This window comes from Bombyx mandarina, chromosome 11 (genome assembly GCF_030267445.1).
Source record: "Bombyx mandarina strain Sakado chromosome 11, ASM3026744v2".
NCBI lineage: Eukaryota > Metazoa > Arthropoda > Insecta > Lepidoptera > Bombycidae > Bombyx > Bombyx mandarina.
In genome coordinates, this window is record NC_143218.1 from 7,888,424 (window position 1) to 7,894,945 (window position 6,522).

Genomic DNA, 6,522 nt, shown 5'->3' on the forward strand with positions numbered 1-6,522 from the left:
TTTAGTAATAATTATTATTACAATATATATATATTGAATTGAACAAAAATAAACTAAAAAGTCTGTGAATTATAACCATTAGTTTCTTTTTTTTAATTTGTTGTTCAAGTCACAGACAACTCTCGTTTGGCAGCATATAGGTTTACTATAAGGCTGTATGGGCTAAGCCCTTTGCCTATTGGCGAATTAAAAACTATGGCACTAAGTTTTGGGATGTTATCAAATAAGTAATTTATTTTTTTGTAAAACAATGCCACGGCCAAAGAATTGTTGATACATAAACTAAACAACGTAAAAAAATAAGGCATAGTTTTTCAAGTACAAATAGTTTTGACATAAAGTTGGCCCACTTTTGGGCATTGTCCTTTGAAAAAAAAATTAGCCGGCTTAATGTTTTATTAATTTCCTTTTAGGTATCGTAGAAGTCGATCGTGAGCATTTATACGTACTAGAGGTCCCGCAGTAGTCGAAATTCGACTATAATTAATTGGAATTGTAAGTTTTACACTGTTATGATTGTATTTTATACTTCTATAATCACAAATTTCGCCAAGACTACACTATAAAAAATATTAACAAACAATATTTAATCTATTCTCAATTTGACAACAGACGACAAGAACAAAAGTTTGACAATAAATAGTATGCATGCGTGTGTGCGTCAAATACATGGTATGTAGTGTGTGTAATGTTCTCTTTATTGATTTAATGTATCTTTTATGCACTATTTAATTTTTTATTTACTTTGAAGAAATCTATCTATATATATAAAAATGAATTGCTGTTCGTTAGTCTCGCTAAAACTCGAGAACGGCTGGACCGATTTGGCTAATGTTGGTCTTGAATTATTTGTGGAAGTCCAGAGAAGGTTTATAAGGTAGATAAATATGAAGATGCTCAGAATTAAATAAAAATAACAATTTTGTTCTCCGTTTGATGTGTCCCCCGTCAGACCGACTCCTTTTGTTTGTTTCAAGTTTATTTTATACAAAAGTTTAGGTATTTTTTTTATCGATTGAGGCACTACGAAGTCTGCCGTGTCAGCTAGTAGTTGATATAATTGTTGTAAATATATGAAACAGTTTTTGTTTTATTGCCCTAGTCAACCGATTCGGACTAGAATTATGACTATCTCGTATTCTAGTTGAAGCTGATTACTGTATTTCGCAACTGCTAAATCTAATGTATTCGTCCTGAACTAGATTACGAATATTAAAATGTTACCCGTATAACGTATACCTACTCGAAATAATGCAAATACTATTTCAAATATAGATGCAGGCTATGAATATAGGGACACACAGCATGTTGACAATTTTTTTACTTTTTTTATTGCCTAGACGGGTGAACGAGCACACAGCCCACCTGGGGCTAAGTGGTTACTGGAGCCCATAGACATCTACAAAGTAAATGCTCCACCCACCTTGAGATAAGAGTTGTAAGGTCTCAGTATAGTTACAACGGCTACCCGTCCTTCAAACAGAAACGCATTACTGCTTCACGGCATAAATAGCCGAGGCGGTAGTACCTATCCGTGCGGACTCACAAAATCTATTGTTTGTTACTTAGCCTTTAAAATATGCAGGAGTATATAAATTTTATTCGTCATCATCATCATTAGCCCGCATCCATTAGGAAATAGGCCTCCCCCAAGGTTCGCCAGTCGGTCTTTTTTTCCCTACCTTAGAATTAGAAATGCAAGAATGAAAACCATTCACTTAGAATCATTGCTATTATTTTTCCATCAGGAGTTTAATTTATTTCAGTCACAATTTCAGTGCAATAATAATAACTAGTGGTCGCCCGGTAGTTGAAATTCGATTATAATTATTAATTTCAATTATAAGTTGAACATTATTATGATTCTAATTTCAAAGACTATTACACTTCTATAATCACAAATTTCGCCAAGACTATAGAAAAATATTAATAAAGACAAACAATATTTAATCTATTCTCAATTTGACCACAGACATCAAGAACAAAAGTTTGACAATAAATAGTATACATGCGTGTGTGTGTCTAATACACGGTAGTGTGTGTAATGTTTTCTTTATTGATTTAATGTATCTTTTATGCATTATTTTAAAAAAATATTAGCATTGTGCTCTTCCTCTCTATATTCTCTATAAGTATGGAACATTTCATACTCCTCCGTCCGCGCAGTTTTCATAAAAAGGGATACAAAGTTTTTGCTTCACGTATTAATATATAGATACGAATGATGGTTACGGAGAGAAGATCTTCCCTGTGCTATTCCTTGCTTGCTGTTTTTGTTCGGGACTTGTATAGCCAGTCAGCCTTCTAAATGTCGTTGGTTCAGGGTTTTGTTTTATTTATTTTAATGCTATGACATCTATCGCTACACTACAAAATTATATGAACTTTTGCATTATGAATTCAGAAGAAAAAGCAAAAAATATATTAATTAAAATATAGGTATAGAGTTTTTGAGGCTATATATTTCACAAAATTTACTGGTGGTAGGACCTTTTGTGAGTCCGCCCGGGTAGGTACCATAACCCGCCTATTTCTGCCGTAAAGCAGTAATGCGTTTCGGTTCGAAGGGTAGGGCAGCCGTTGTAACTATACTGAGACCTTGGAACTTATATCTCAAGATGGGTGGCGCATTTACGTTGTGGATAGGTATGGCCTCCAGTAACCACTTAACACCAGGTGGGCTGCGACCTCGTCCACCCATCTAAACTAGAAAAAAAAAAAAGTGTGTGTGTCCGCTCCGACGCACGACTGGAGTTTACTGGATATAAAAAATTAAACGAAACAATACGAGAAATAGTTCTATATTACGACAACACGATACACTACAGATTATTAACAAATTAACGAGACACAAAACAAACGACTAACAAATATATGAAAATACAAAATGAGAGAAACGCGCGATCAGTACGAGGCTTTGTGGCGGACTGCCGGCGCAGCAGCCCGGCGCGCATTTCGTGTGACATGCGCATAACGCATTTCGTGTGACATGCTAGTACGATTTTGGTCCCCATAATTTTCATACCCCGGGCCTATATATGTAAATCGATTCTAAAGGAGTAAACTCCAAAAAGGATTGTCTCTCGAACATATTCAATAAATTTTTTGGAAATACATAGTTTTAAATCATAAAGGTAACAATTTGTTTTATAAAAAGATTTAGTGATACATTCCTAAACATGTGTGTTAGAATTAATGTAAAGCTTGTGACGTCAGTGGTTGTTGGCAAATCATTTTTTGAACAATTTTTTTTTAAATACGAAATTAGAAAATATTATGAAGAGGTCCGTTGAAAAATCGTGCCTTCAAACAGCTCCAACCCTAACGTTACCGACGCAAATATTTTTCTTATCAACGAATATTCACCGCGCGGAAGAATTGCTCGAACAATTTTTCTTGCGACACACAAAAGTTTCGCGATGTCGCAACCCAGCTGGTTTATTTCCGTACTATTAATTTTCTTCCAGAACAATCTGACCGATGGCAGCAACGGAATTCTAGAATTTACGAATTCAGAATGTGAGTGTTAACGTCTTTAACGATTATTTTTTTGCCATGGGCCGAAGATCTTAGATGCCGTAACTGGGCGAAGTGGGATCAGGTCTCTATCTCTCCTTCTGCCGCCTCCGCAGAAGTCGAGCATTGTCTACCAACCACATTTAGTTAATGGTTATTATTGTTTTTTTAATACAATAATAGGCCGAGGTATGTTGAAATTTTTAATAATAATATCTAAATGAATCGCGAATGCTGACGCAGTAAGGGCTCTACTACTATAAGCGGAGCGTCTCCTGTTCGAAGTTCGAAAGCACCACGAGGACGAGGACTTGGAGAACACCAGGTCATTCCCCAGTTTGTAATCTACAAATAAACTTTCGACCCTCTGCGCTTTTTTACCGCGTTTCCTTGTCTTCGCATCAAATGAACGATCTTTCAGTCGCAAACGCTCGCTAGTGAGTCGCCACACTTGTAACTAATTAGTATTATTTATTTTTTGTGAATACAATATCCGAATAGTCCGCACCTTAAAATGAAGTTTACCTTTTAAATAAATTTAGACTCGCGAAGTGATTGCTTAATCTACTTTTTTAGCCATGTTCAACGAAGAGAGCTGATTATTTTATTATTATTGAATAGTAATAGTAGCAAATGTTGCTTTCTAAATTTCTTATTCATTTTTCAATACTTTTTTCAGGATATTCGTAGTGACTGATGTTGAATACTTTTATGTTTATATTTTACTAGCGACCCGCCCTCGCTTTGCTTCGGAAACTCTAATTTATTATTGATTTCTCCACTATTTAATGGATGTGTAATTAACACCAGGTGGGCTGTGAGCTCGTCCACACATGTAAGCAATAATAAATAAAAAAAAAATAAAAAAAAAATAAAAAATTATACATATAAACCTTCCTCTTCAATCACTCTATCTATTAAAAAAACCGCATCAAAATCCGTTGCGTCGTTTTAAAGATTTAAGTTTACATAGGGATATAGAAACAGAGAAAGCGACTTTGTTTTATACTATGTAGTGATTAAAATTAAAAATATTTCTCCTTTTTCGTTGGGTAAACGGGTGACAGAGCTCACGGCCCGTCTGCTGTTAAGTGGTTATCATATTTCATAGACATCAACATCACTGCCGCCAGTCATCTTAAATGGCCATGTCTTAATTAGATCGTGTCACTTGTTCCACTCCCCAAACCTGAACACGTGAGTGATTTATGGTACAGACGGTAATACCTATTCGCGTGAACAAAAGCCCCACAGGTAAAAATTTCGTGTTGATTTTACCTTTTAAATTCAAGTACAAAGATAAACGCACCGATAGGAACTCAGAAGCTACTTTGTACTGTGACCAATACCTTGTATGTCAAGGTGGACAAACAAATTGTTGTAAAACACACACGAAACCACTAAGTTCTTCGAAGAAGTTAAAGGACGAGATAAAAACAAGCAACAAATATCCTATTTCGTTGATTTGTGTTAATGTGTGTGTTTTTTGTTACTATTTAAAAAAAAACATAACAAAGCTAATTATAAATTTGACTCCTTGAAGATTCAGGTTTCCAGCGAAGATCAAACCTTTTTATAAATAAATAAATATTTACTAACAATCACGCCACGTTAACTGGTCCCGTTCTAAGTTCGTAAAGAACTTGTGTTACAGGTACCAGATAACGGAAATAAATGTAATATTTTTATTATACACATACATATATTTAATATACATCCATAACCCTGGAAAATACATTTTTATATTTATCATACAAATATCCTCCCTTGGCGGGATTCGAACCCGCGACCCCCTTGTGTAGTGACCATGTCACTTACCACTACACCAGACGGCCGTTAACTTTGTCGTGCGTTGCAATTCCAATGAGTATCCCTAGAGCCTTCTAAGGGTGTTTGCGTTCTCGGGGTCGACTTTTCGATCGATGTTCAGTATCAGAGTCATTCGGAGGGTAAAGTCAAGTTAGCATCTAAAATGCTGGAAGTCCTCAATAGAGTAAAGCGGTACTTTACACCTGGATCTTCATCCACCTTCAGACCTTTGCTTTATAAAACACAGTTTGGCTTTGAACGGAGTACTGCTCCCATCTCTGGGCCGAGGTTCCCAAATACCAGTTAATTGATTCCATACAGAGGATGGTCGGTCGAATTATCTATGGTACCGTTCTCACGAATCGTTTGGAGCGTTTGGGTTTATGGGTGAACTTTAGGAAGGACTTTTCATCTTAGGACTCCATTACCCATACAATAAAAAAAGCACGTAAGCTTCTACAGTTCTAAGATAATTTTCAGTTTTTTTACATTAAGCCTTGCATTGAAATCACCCTCCCGTTTTCTTCCACATGTACTTATTTCAATTATTATATGTTTTAAAAGAGTTTAACTTGGCAGTGCCTTATTATGTTTCTGGTAGTTATTAATGATAGCAATAAAAGAAAATAACAGATGATCTGACTTTGGGTTCATTTTGCCTTGCATTAATTGTTTAAGCACTTCAAATCCTGTTGGGTTAATTTAACTGCTATTAGCTAAACACTGGCACTAGGCAGACGAGCATACGGCCTATCTAATAGTGAGTGGTTACTGTCGCCCATAGATTATAGCAATGCCAAGGGTAGAACCAAGCCGCTAATTACCACCGAGTAATCTATTTTTGGAACGAAGTTCCTTACGGCAGGCTTGGAGGAGATAGGGATTTTGCTGCGCGACCGAACTGAAAAAAATGTGATAGTAAAAACGGTAAGAAAAAGTCCGTGGAATAAGGCCTTATTTTCCGCATAGCTATATTTCACCGCGCGATTTTTTTCTCGTAATTCTTTTTTTTTATATATGGAACTTCGTTCCTATCCGGTGTCACACGACACCACACATCTTTTTTTCCTACCTATGCTGATAGCCTTGACAGGCTATATTAGCTTCGCCCTAACGTGTAGATAAGCTCACGGGGCTCAAACCGGAGTGTTGCTAACATTGGCCCTAGTAAGAGCAGTGCGTCGCAGAATCTACCAC